The sequence below is a fragment of the Pristiophorus japonicus genome, chromosome 25 (assembly GCF_044704955.1).
Source record: "Pristiophorus japonicus isolate sPriJap1 chromosome 25, sPriJap1.hap1, whole genome shotgun sequence".
Classification (NCBI taxonomy): Eukaryota; Metazoa; Chordata; class Chondrichthyes; family Pristiophoridae; genus Pristiophorus; species Pristiophorus japonicus.
Genome location: NC_092001.1, coordinates 7,791,697 through 7,805,227, shown reverse-complemented (window position 1 = coordinate 7,805,227; position 13,531 = coordinate 7,791,697).

Below are 13,531 nucleotides of genomic sequence, written 5' to 3'. Positions count from 1 at the left end.
GTTGGATAGTTACTGCCTCTCATTCTCTGACACTATGTGACAGGTGAGTGTTGGATAGATACTGCCTCTCTCATTCTCTGACACGGTATGACAGGTAAGTGTTGAATAGATACTGCATCTCTCTTTTCCTGACACTATGTGACAGGTGAGTTTTGGATAGATACTGCCTCTCGCATTCTCTGATACTATGTGACAGGTGAGTGTTGGATAGATACTGCCTCTCTCATTCTCTGACATGATGTGACAGGTGAGTGTTGGATAGACACTGCCTCTCTCATTCTCTGACACGAAGTGACAGGTAAGTGTGATATAGATACTGTCACTCTCACTCTCTGACACGATGTGACAGGTAAGTGTTGGATAGATACTGCCTCTCTCATTCTCTGACAATATGCGACAGGTGAGCTTTGCATCGATACAGCCTCTCTCTTTGTCTGACATTGTGTGACAAGTGAGTTTTGGATAGATAATGCCTCTATCATTCTCTGACACTATGTGACAGGTGAGTGGAGGATAGATACTGTCTCTGTCATTCTTTCAAACAATGTGACAGGTGAGTGCTGGATAGATACTGCCTCACTCATTCTCTGACACTATGTGACAGGTGAGTGGAGGATAGATACTGTCTCTGTCATTCTTTCAAACAATGTGACAGGTGAGTGTTGGATAGATACTGCCTCACTCATTCTCTGACACTATGTGACAGGTGAGTGGAGGATAGATACTGTCTCTGTCATTCTTTCAAACAATGTGACAGGTGAGTGTTGGATAGATTCGTGCATCTCTCATTCTCTGACACTATGAGACAGATAAGTGTTGGATAGATACTGCCTCTCTCATTCTCTTACATTATGTGACAGGTGAGTTTTGGATAGGTACTGCCTCTGTCATTCTCTGACACTATGTGACAGTTGAGTGTTGGATAGATACTGTCTCTCTCATTCTCTAACACTTTGTAACAGGACAGTGTTGGATAGATACTGCCGCTCTCATTGTCTGACACTTTGTGACAAGTGAGTTTTGGATAGATACTGCCTCTCTCATTCTCTGAGATTATGTGACATATGAGTAAGGATAGATACTGCCTCACTCATTCTCTGACAGTATGTAACAGGAGAGTGTTGGATAGATACTGCTTCTCTCATTCTCTGAGACTATGTGACAGGTAAGTGTTGGATAGATACTGCCTCTCTCTTTCTCTGACACTATGTGACAGGTGAGTGTTGGATCAATACTGCCTCTCTCATTCCCTGACAATATGTGACAGGTGAGTGTTGGATAGATACTGCCTCTCTCAATCTCTGAGACTATGTGACAGGTGAGTGTTGGACAGTTACTGCCTCTCTCATTCTCTGATACTGTGACACGTGTGTGTTGGATAGATACTGCCTCTCACATTCTCTGACACTGTGTGGCAGGTGAGTGTTGGATAGATACTGCCTCTCTCATTCGCTGACACTATGTGACAGGTGAGTGTTGGACAGATACTGGCTCTCTCTTTCTCTGACACTATGTAACAGGTGAGTGTTGGATAGATACTGCCTCTCTCATTCTCTGACACTATGTGACAGGTGAATGTTGGATAGATACTGCCTCTGTCATTCTCTGACACTATGTGAAAGGTGAGTGGAGGATAGATACTGTCTCTCACAATCTCTGACACGGTATGACAGGTGAGTGTTGGACAGATACTGGCTCTCTCTTTCTCTGACACGAAGTGACAGGTGAGTGTTGGATAGATACTGCCTCTCTCATTCTCTGAGACTATGTGACAGGTGAGTGTTGGACAGTTACTGCCTCTCTCATTCTCTGATACTGTGACACGTGTGTGTTGGATAGATACTGCCTCTCACATTCTCTGACACTGTGTGGCAGGTGAGTGGAGGATAGATACTGTCTCTGTAATTCTCTGACACTATTTGACAGGTGAGTGTTGGATAGATTAGTGCATCTCTCATTCTCTGACACTATCTCACAGGTAAGTGTTGGATGGATACTAAACATAGAAACATAGAAAATAGGTGCAGGAGCAGGCCATTCAGACCTTCTAGCCTGCACCGCCATTCAATGAGTTCATGGCTGAAGATGGAACTTCAGTACCCCCTTCCTGCTTTCACGCCATACCCCTTGATCCCCCGTGTAGTAAGGACTTCATCTAACTCCCTTTTGAATATATTTAGTGAATTGGCCTCAACTACTTTCTGTGGTCGAGAATTCCACAGGTTCACCACTCTCTGGGTGAAGAAGTTTCTCCTTATCTCGGTCCTAAATGGCTTACCCCTTATATTTAGACTGTGACCCCTGGTTCTGGACTTCCCCAACATTGGGAACATTCTTCCTGCATCCAACCTGTCCAAACCCGTCAGAATTTTAAACGTTACTGCCTCTCTTTCTCTGACACTATGTGACAGGTGAGTGTTGGATAGATACTGCCTCTCTTTTTCTCTGACACTATGTGACAGGTGAGTGTTGGATAGATACTGCCTCTCTCATTCTCTGACACGATATGACAGGTAAGTGTTGAATAGATACTGCATCTCTCTTTTTCTGACACTATGTGACAGGTGAGTTTTGGATAGATACTGCCTCTCGCATTCTCTGATACTATGTGACAGGTGAGTGTTGGATAGATACTGTCTCTCTCATTCACTGACACTCCAAGACAGGTGAGTGTTGGATAGATACTGTCTCTCTCATTCTCAGAGACTATGTGACAGGTGAGTGTTGGATAGATACTGCCTCTCTCATTCTCTGAGATTATGTGACAGGTGAGTGTTGGTAGGACACTGCCTCTCTCATTCTCTGACACGAAGTGACAGGTAAGTGTGATATAGATACTGTCACTCTCACTCTCTGACACGATGTGACAGGTAAGTGTTGGATAGATACTGCCTCTCTCATTCTCTGACAATATGCGACAGGTGAGCTTTGCATCGATACAGCCTCTCTCTTTGTCTGAAATTGTGTGACAAGTGAGTTTTGGATAGATAATGCCTCTTTCATTCTCTGACACTATGTGGCAGGTGAGTGGAGGATCGATACTGTCTCTGTCAATCATTCACACAATGTGACAGGTGAGTGTTGGATAGATACTGCCTCTCTCTTTCTCTGACACTATGTGACAGGTGAGTGTTGGATAGATACTGCCTCTCATTCTCTGACACTTTGTGGCAGGTGAGTGTTTGACAGATACTGCCTCCCTCATTCTCTGACACTATGTGACAGATAAGTGTTGGATAGATACTGCCTCTCTCATTCTCTTACATTATGTGACAGGTGAGTTTTGGATAGGTACTGTCTCTCTCATTCTCTAACACTTTGTAACAGGACAGTGTTGGATAGATACTGCCGCTCTCATTGTCTGACACTTTGTGACAAGTGAGTTTTGGATAGATACTGCCTCTCTCATTCTCTGAGATTATGTGACATATGAGTAAGGATAGATACTGCCTCACTCATTCTCTGACAGTATGTAACAGGAGAGTGTTGGATAGATACTGCCTCTCTCATTCTCTGAGACTATGTGACAGGTGAGTGTTGGATCAATACTGCCTCTCTCATTCCCTGACAATATGTGACAGGTAAGTGTTGGATAGATACTGCCTCTCTCATTCTCTGACACGAAGTGACAGGTGAGTGTTGGATAGATACTGCCTCTCTCATTCTCTGAGACTATGTGACAGGTGAGTGTTGGACAGTTACTGCCTCTCTCATTCTCTGATACTGTGACACGTGTGTGTTGGATAGATACTGCCTCTCACATTCTCTGACACTGTGTGGCAGGTGAGTGTTGGATAGATACTGCCTCTCACATTCTCTGACACTGTGTGGCAGGTGAGTGTTGAATAGATACTGCCTCTCTCATTCTCTGACACTGTGTAACAGGTGAGTGTTGGATAGATACTGCCTCTCACATTCTCTGACACTGTGTGGCAGGTGAGTGTTGGATAGATACTGCCTCTCTCTTTGTCTGACACTATGTGACAGGTGAGTGTTGGATAGATTCTGCCTTTCTCATTCTCTGAGACAGTGGGCAGGTGAGTGGGGAATAGATACTGCCTCTCTCATTCTCTGACACGATGTGACAGGTGAGTGTTGGAGAGATACTGTCTCTGTCATTCTCTGAGACAATGTGACAGGTGAGTGTTGGATAGATACTGCCTCTCTCATTCTCTGATATTATGTGACAGGTGAGTGGAGGATAGATATGTCTCTGTCATTCTTTCAAACAATGTGACAGGTGAGTGTTGGATAGATACTGCCTTTCGCATTCAATGATACTATGTGACAGGTGAGTGTTGGATAGATACTGCCTCTCTCATTCTCTGACATGATGTGACAGGTGAGTGTTGGATAGACACTGCCTCTCTCATTCTGTGACACGAAGTGACAGGTAAGTGTTGGATAGATACTGCCTCTCTCATTCTCTGACACGAAGTGACAGGTAAGTGTGATATAGATACTGTCACTCTCACTCTCTGACACGATGTGACAGGTAAGTGTTGGATAGATACTGCCTCTCTCATTCTCTGACACGAAGTGACAGGTAAGTGTGATATAGATACTGTCACTCTCACTCTCTGACACGATGTGACAGGTAAGTGTTGGATAGATACTGCCTCTCTCATTCTCTGACAATATGCGACAGGTGAGCTTTGCATCGATACAGCCTCTCTCTTTGTCTGACATTGTGTGACAAGTGAGTTTTGGATAGATAATGCCTCTATCATTCTCTGACACTATGTGACAGGTGAGTGGAGGATAGATACTGTCTCTGTCAATCATTCACACAATGTGACAGGTGAGTGTTGGATAGATACTGCCTCTCTCTTTCTCTGACACTTTGTGGCAGGTGAGTGTTTGACAGATACTGCCTCCGTCATTCTCTGACACTATGTGACAGGTGAGTGGAGGATAGATACTGTCTCTGTCATTCTTTCAAACAATGTGACAGGTGAGTGTTGGATAGATTCGTGCATCTCTCATTCTCTGACACAATCTCACAGGTAAGTGTTGGATGGATACTGCCTCTCATTCTCTGACAGTATGTGACAGGTGAGTGTTGGATAGATACTGCCTCTCTCATTCTCTGACACTATGAGACAGATAAGTGTTGGATAGATACTGCCTCTCTCATTCTCTTACATTATGTGACAGGTGAGTTTTGGATAGGTACTGCCTCTGTCATTCTCTGACACTATGTGACAGGTGAGTGTGGGATAGATACTGCCTCTCTCATTCTCTGAGATTATGTGACATATGAGTAAGGATAGATACAGCCTCACTCATTCTCTGACAGTATGTAACAGGAGAGTGTTGGATAGATACTGCCTCTCTCATTCTCTGAGACTATGTGACAGGTAAGTGTTGGATAGATACTGCCTCTCTCTTTCTCTGACACTATGTGACAGGTGAGTGTTGGATCAATACTGCCTCTCTCATTCCCTGACAATATGTGACAGGTGAGTGTTGGACAGTTACTGCCTCTCTCATTCTCTGACACGAAGTGACAGGTGAGTGTTGGATAGATACTGCCTCTCTCATTCTCTGAGACTATGTGACAGGTGAGTGTTGGACAGTTACTGCCTCTCTCATTCTCTGATACTGTGACACGTGTGTGTTGGATAGATACTGCCTCTCACATTCTCTGACACTGTGTGGCAGGTGAGTGTTGGATAGATACTGTCTCTCTCATTCTCTGACACTATGTGACAGGTGAGTGTTGGATAGACACTGCCTCTCTCATTCTCTGACACGAAGTGACACGTGTGTGTTGGATAGATACTGCCACTCTCATTCTCTGACAGTATGTAACAGGAGAGTGTTGGATAGATACTGCCTCTCTCATTCTCTGAGACTATGTGACACGTGTGTGTTGGATAGATACTGCCACTCTCATTCTCTGACAGTATGTAACAGGAGAGTGTTGGATAGATACTGCCTCTCTCATTCTCTGAGACTATGTGACACGTGTGTGTTGGATAGATACTGCCACTCTCATTCTCTGACAGTATGTAACAGGAGAGTGTTGGATAGATACTGCCTCTCTCATTCTCTGAGACTATGTGACACGTGTGTGTTGGATAGATACTGCCTCTCACATTCTCTGACACTGTGTGGCAGGTGAGTGTTGGATAGATACTGCCTCTCTCATTCTCTGACACTATGTAACAGGTGAGTGTTGGATAGATACTGCCACTCTCATTCTCTGACACTATGTGACAGGTGAGTGTTGGATAGATTAGTGCATCTCATTCTCTGACACTATCTCACAGGTAAGTGTTGGATGGATACTAAACATAGAAACATAGAAAATAGGTGCAGGAGCAGGCCATTCAGCCCTTCTAGCCTGCACCGCCATTCAATGAGTTCATGGCTGAAGATGAAACTTCAGTACCCCCTTCCTGCTTTCACGCCATACCCCTTGATCCCCCGTGTAGTAAGGACTTCATCTAACTCCCTTTTGAATATATTTAGTGAATTGGCCTCAACTACTTTCTGTGGTCGAGAATTCCACAGGTTCACCACTCTCTGGGTGAAGAAGTTTCTCCTTATCTCGGTCCAAAATGGCTTACCCCTTATCCTTAGACTGTGACCCCTGGTTCTGGACTTCCCCAACATTGGGAACATTCTTCCTGCATCCAACCTGTCCAAACCCGTCAGAATTTTAAACGTTACTGCCTCTCTTTCTCTGACACTATGTGACAGGTGAGTGTTGGATAGATATTGCCTCTCTTTTTCTCTGACACTATGTGACAGGTGAGTGTTGGATAGATACTGCCTCTCTCATTCTCTGACACTATGTGACAGGTGAGTGTTGGATAGATTCTGCCTTTCTCATTCTCTGAGACAGTGTGACAGGTGAGTGGGGAATAGATACTGCCTCTCTCATTCTCTGACACTATGTGACAGGTGAGTGTTGGATAGATACTGCCTCTCTTTTTCTCTGACACTATGTGACAGGTGAGTGTTGGATAGATACTGCCTCTCTCATTCGCTGACACTATGTGACAGGTGAGTGTTGGACAGATACTGGCTCTCTCTTTCTCTGACACTATGTAACAGGTGAGTGTTGGATAGATACTGCCTCTCTCATTCTCTGACACTATGTGACAGGTGAATGTTGGATAGATACTGCCTCTGTCATTCTCTGACACCATGTGACAGGTGATTGGAGGATAGATACTGTCTCTCACAATCTCTGACACGGTATAACAGGAGAGTGTTCGATAGATACTGCCTATCTCATTCTCTGAGACTATGTGACAGGTAAGTGTTGGATAGATACTGCCTCTCTCTTTCTCTGACACTATGTGACAGGTGAGTGTTGGACAGTTACTGCCTCTCTCATTCTCTGATACTGTGACACGTGTGTGTTGGATAGATACTGCCTCTCACATTCTCTGACACTGTGTGGCAGGTGAGTGTTGGATAGATACTGCCTCTCTCATTCTCTGACACTATGTGACAGGTGAGTGTTGGATAGATACTGCCTCTCTCATTCTCTGACACTATGTGACAGGTGAATGTTGGATAGATACTGCCTCTGTCATTCTCTGACACTATGTGACAGGTGAGTGGAGGATAGATACTGTCTCTCACAATCTCTGACACTGTGTGACAGGTGAGTGTTGGACAGATACTGGCTCTCTCTTTCTCTGACACTATGTAACAGGTGAGTGTTGGATAGATACTGCCTCTCTCATTCTCTGATACTGTGACACGTGTGTGTTGGATAGATACTGCCTCTCACATTCTCTGACACTGTGTGGCAGGTGAGTGTTGGATAGATACTGCCTCTCTCATTCTCTGACACTATGTGACAGGTGAGTGTTGGATAGATACTGCCTCTCTCATTCTCTGACACTATGTGACAGGTGAATGTTGGATAGATACTGCCTCTCTCATTCTCTGACACTATGTAACAGGTGAGTGTTGGATAGATACTGCCACTCTCATTCTCTGACACTATGTGACAGGTGAGTGTTGGATAGATTAGTGCATCTCATTCTCTGACACTATCTCACAGGTAAGTGTTGGATGGATACTAAACATAGAAACATAGAAAATAAGTGCAGGAGCAGTCCATTCAGCCCTTCTAGCCTGCACCGCCATTCAATGAGTTCATGGCTGAAGATGAAACTTCAGTACCCCCTTCCTGCTTTCACGCCATACCCCTTGATCCCCCGTGTAGTAAGGACTTCATCTAACTCCCTTTTGAATATATTTAGTGAATTGGCCTCAACAACTTTCTGTGGTAGAGAATTCCACAGGTTCACCACTCTCTGGGTGAAGAAGTTTCTCCTTATCTCGGTCCTAAATGGCTTACCCCTTATCCTTAGACTGTGACCCCTGGTTCTGGACTTCCCCAACATTGGGAACATTCTTCCTGCATCCAACCTGTCCAAACCCGTCAGAATTTTAAACGTTACTGCCTCTCTTTCTCTGACACTATGTGACAGGTGAGTGTTGGATAGATACTGCCTCTCTTTTTCTCTGACACTATGTGACAGGTGAGTGTTGGATAGATACTGCCTCTCTCATTCTCTGACACTATGTGACAGGTGAGTGTTGGATAGATTCTGCATTTCTCATTCTCTGAGACAGTGTGACAGGTGAGTGGGGAATAGATACTGCCTCTCTCATTCTCTGACACGATGTGACAGGTGAGTGTTGGAGAGATACTGTCTCTGTCATTTTTTCACACGATGTGACTGGTGAGTGTTAGTTAGATACAGCCTCTCTCAATCTCTGATACTATGTGACAGTTGCGAGTTGCATAGATACTGCCTCTCTCATTCACTGACACTCCGAGACAGGTGAGTGTTGGATAGATACTGTCTCTCTCATTCTCTGAGACAATGTGACAGGTGAGTGTTGGATAGATACTGCCTCTCTCATTCTCTGACACGATGTGACAGGTGAGTGCTGGATAGATACTGCCTCTCACATTGTCTGACAATGTGTGACAGGTGAGTGTTGGATAGATTCTGCCTTTCTCATTCTCTGAGACAGTGGGCAGGTGAGTGGGGAATAGATACTGCCTCTCTCATTCTCTGACACGATGTGACAGGTGAGTGTTAGAGAGATACTGTCTCTGTCATTCTCTGAGACAATGTGACAGGTGAGTGTTGGATAGATACTGCCTCTCTCATTCTCTGATACGATATGACAGGTGAGTGCTGGATAGATACTGCCTCTCACATTGTCTGACAATGTGTGACAAGTGAGTTTTGGATAGATACTGCCTCTCTCATTCTCTGAGACTATGTGACAGGTGAGCGTTGGATCGATACAGCCTCTCTCATTGTCTGACACTGTGTGACAAGTGAGTTTTGGATAGATACTGCCTCTCTCATTCTCTGAGATTATGTGACATGAGTGTGGGATAGATACTGCCTCACTCATTCTCTGACAGTATGTAACAGGAGAGTGTTCGATAGATACTGCCTATCTCATTCTCTGAGACTATGTGACAGGTAAGTGTTGGATAGATACTGCCTCTCTCTTTCTCTGACACTATGTGACAGGTGAGTGTTGGACAGTTACTGCCTCTCTCATTCTCTGATACTGTGACACGTGTGTGTTGGATAGATACTGCCTCTCACATTCTCTGACACTGTGTGGCAGGTGAGTGTTGGATAGATACTGCCTCTCTCATTCTCTGACACTATGTGACAGGTGAGTGTTGGATAGATACTGCCTCTCTCATTCTCTGACACTATGTGACAGGTGAATGTTGGATAGATACTGCCTCTGTCATTCTCTGACACTATGTGACAGGTGAGTGGAGGATAGATACTGTCTCTCACAATCTCTGACACTGTGTGACAGGTGAGTGTTGGACAGATACTGGCTCTCTCTTTCTCTGACACTATGTAACAGGTGAGTGTTGGATAGATACTGCCACTCTCATTCTCTGACACTATGTGACAGGTGAGTGTTGGATAGATACTGCCTCTGTAATTCTCTGACACTATTTGACAGGTGAGTGTTGGATAGATTAGTGCATCTCTCATTCTCTGACACTATCTCACAGGTAAGTGTTGGATGGATACTAAACATAGAAACATAGAAAATAGGTGCAGGAGCAGGCCATTCAGCCCTTCTAGCCTGCACCGCCATTCAATGAGTTCATGGCTGAAGATGGAACTTCAGTACCCCCTTCCTGCTTTCACGCCATACCCCTTGATCCCCCGTGTAGTAAGGACTTCATCTAACTCCCTTTTGAATATATTTAGTGAATTGGCCTCAACTACTTTCTGTGGTCGAGAATTCCACAGGTTCACCACTCTCTGGGTGAAGAAGTTTCTCCTTATCTCGGTCCTAAATGGCTTACCCCTTATCCTTAGACTGTGACCCCTGGTTCTGGACTTCCCCAACATTGGGAACATTCTTCCTGCATCCAACCTGTCCAAACCCGTCAGAATTTTAAACGTTACTGCCTCTCATTCACTGACACTCCGAGACAGGTGAGTGTTGGATAGATACTGTCTCTCTCATTCTCAGAGACTATGTGACAGGTGAGTGTTGGATAGATACTGTCTCTCTCATTCTCTGACACTATGTGACAGGTGAGTGTTGGATAGACACTGCCTCTCTCATTCTCTGACACGATGTGACACGTGTGTGTTGGATAGATACTGCCACTCTCATTCTCTGACAGTATGTAACAGGAGAGTGTTGGATAGATACTGCCTTTCTCATTCTCTGACACTATGTGACAGGTGAGTGTTGGATAGATTCTGCCTTTCTCATTCTCTGAGACAGTGTGACAGGTGAGTGGGGAATAGATACTGCCTCTCTCATTCTCTGACACGATGTGACAGGTGAGTGTTGGAGAGATACTGTCTCTGTCATTTTTTCACACGATGTGACTGGTGAGTGTTAGTTAGATACAGCCTCTCTCAATCTCTGATACTATGTGACAGTTGCGAGTTGCATAGATACTGCCTCTCTCATTCACTGACACTCCGAGACAGGTGAGTGTTGGATAGATACTGTCTCTCTCATTCTCTGAGACAATGTGACAGGTGAGTGTTGGATAGATACTGCCTCTCTCATTCTCTGACACGATGTGACAGGTGAGTGCTGGATAGATACTGCCTCTCACATTGTCTGACAATGTGTGACAGGTGAGTGTTGGATAGATTCTGCCTTTCTCATTCTCTGAGACAGTGGGCAGGTGAGTGGGGAATAGATACTGCCTCTCTCATTCTCTGACACGATGTGACAGGTGAGTGTTAGAGAGATACTGTCTCTGTCATTCTCTGAGACAATGTGACAGGTGAGTGTTGGATAGATACTGCCTCTCTCATTCTCTGACACGATATGACAGGTGAGTGCTGGATAGATACTGCCTCTCACATTGTCTGACAATGTGTGACAAGTGAGTTTTGGATAGATACTGCCTCTCTCATTCTCTGAGACTATGTGACAGGTGAGCGTTGGATCGATACAGCCTCTCTCATTGTCTGACACTGTGTGACAAGTGAGTTTTGGATAGATACTGCCTCTCTCATTCTCTGAGATTATGTGACGTGAGTGTGGGATAGATACTGCCTCACTCATTCTCTGACAGTATGTAACAGGAGAGTGTTCGATAGATACTGCCTATCTCATTCTCTGAGACTATGTGACAGGTGAGTGTTGGATAGATACTGCCTCTCTCTTTCTCTGACACGAAGTGACAGGTGAGTGTTGGATAGATACTGACTATCTCATTCTCTGAGACTATGTGACAGGTGAGTGTTGGACAGTTACTGCCTCTCTCATTCTCTGATACTGTGACACGTGTGTGTTGGATAGATACTGCCTCTCACATTCTCTGACACTATGTGACAGGTGAGTGTTGGATAGATACTGCCTCTTTCATTCTCTGACACTAGATACTATCTCTGTCATTCCTTCACACTATTTGACAGGTGAGTGTTGGATAGATACTGCCTCTCTCATTCTCTGACACGATGTGACAGGTGAGCGTTGGATCGAAACTGCCTCTCTCATTCTCTGACACTATGTGACAGGTGAGCGTTGGATAGATACTACATCTCACATTGTCTGACACTGTCTGACAAGTGAGTTTTGGATAGATACTGCCTCTCTCATTCTCTGAAACTATGTGGCATGTGAGTGTGGGATAGATACTGCCTCACTCATTCTCTGACACTATGTAACAGGAGAGTGTTGGATAGATACTGCCTCTCTCATTCCCTGACAATATGTGACATGTGAGTGTGGGATAGATACTGCCTCACTCATTCTCTGACACTATGTAACAGGAGAGTGTTGGATAGATACTGCCTCTCTCATTCCCTGACAATATGTGACAGGTGAGTGTTGGATAGATACTGCCTCTCTCACTCTCTGACACGATGTGACAGGTAAGTGTTGGATAGATACTGCCTCTCTCATTCTCTGACAATATGCGACAGGTGAGCTTTGCATCGATACAGCCTCTCTCTTTGTCTGACATTGTGTGACAAGTGAGTTTTGAATAGATACTGCCTCCCTCATTCTCTGACACTATGTGACAGGTGAGTGCTGGATAGATACTGCCTCTCTCATTCTCTGACTCGATGTGACAGGTAAGTGTTCGATAGATACTGCCTCTCTCTGTCTCTGACACGATGTGAATGGTGAGTGTTGAATAGATACTGCATCTCTCATTCTCTGACACGATGTGACAGGTGAGTGTTGAATAGATACTGCCTCTCTCATTCTCTGAGACTATGTGACAGGTAAGAGTTGGATAGATACTGCCTCTCTCATTCTCTGACACTATGTGACAGGTGAGCGTTGGATCGATACAGCCTCTCTCATTGTCTGACACTGTGTGACAAGTGAGTTTTGGATAGATACTGCCTCTCTCATTCTCTGAGATTATGTGACAGGAGAGTGTTGGATAGATACTGCCTATCTCATTCTCTGAGACTATGTGACAGGTAAGTGTTGGATAGATACTGCCTCTCTCTTTCTCTGACACGAAGTGACAGGTGAGTGTTGGATAGATACTGACTATCTCATTCGCTGAGACTATGTGACAGGTGAGTGTTGGACAGTTACTGCCTCTCTCATTCTCTGATACTGTGACACGTGTGTGTTGGATAGATACTGCCTCTCTCATTCTCTGACACGATGTGACAGGTGAATGTTGGATAGATACTGCCTCTGTCATTCTCTGACACTATGTGACAGGTGGGTGGAGGATAGATACTGTCTCTCACAATCTCTGACACTGTGTGACAGGTGAGTGTTGGATAGATACTGCCTCTCTCATTCTCTGATATTTTGTGACAGGTGAGTGTTGGATAGATACAGCCTCTCTCATTCTCTGACACTGTGTGACAGGTGAGTGTTGGATAGATACTGCCTCTCTCATTCTCTGACACTATGTGACAGCTCAGTGTTGGATAGATACTGCCTCTCTCATTCTCTGACACTATGTGACAGGTGAGTGTTTGATAGATTAGTGCATCGCTCATTCTCTGACACTATCTCACAGGTAAGTGTTGGATGGATACTGTCTCTT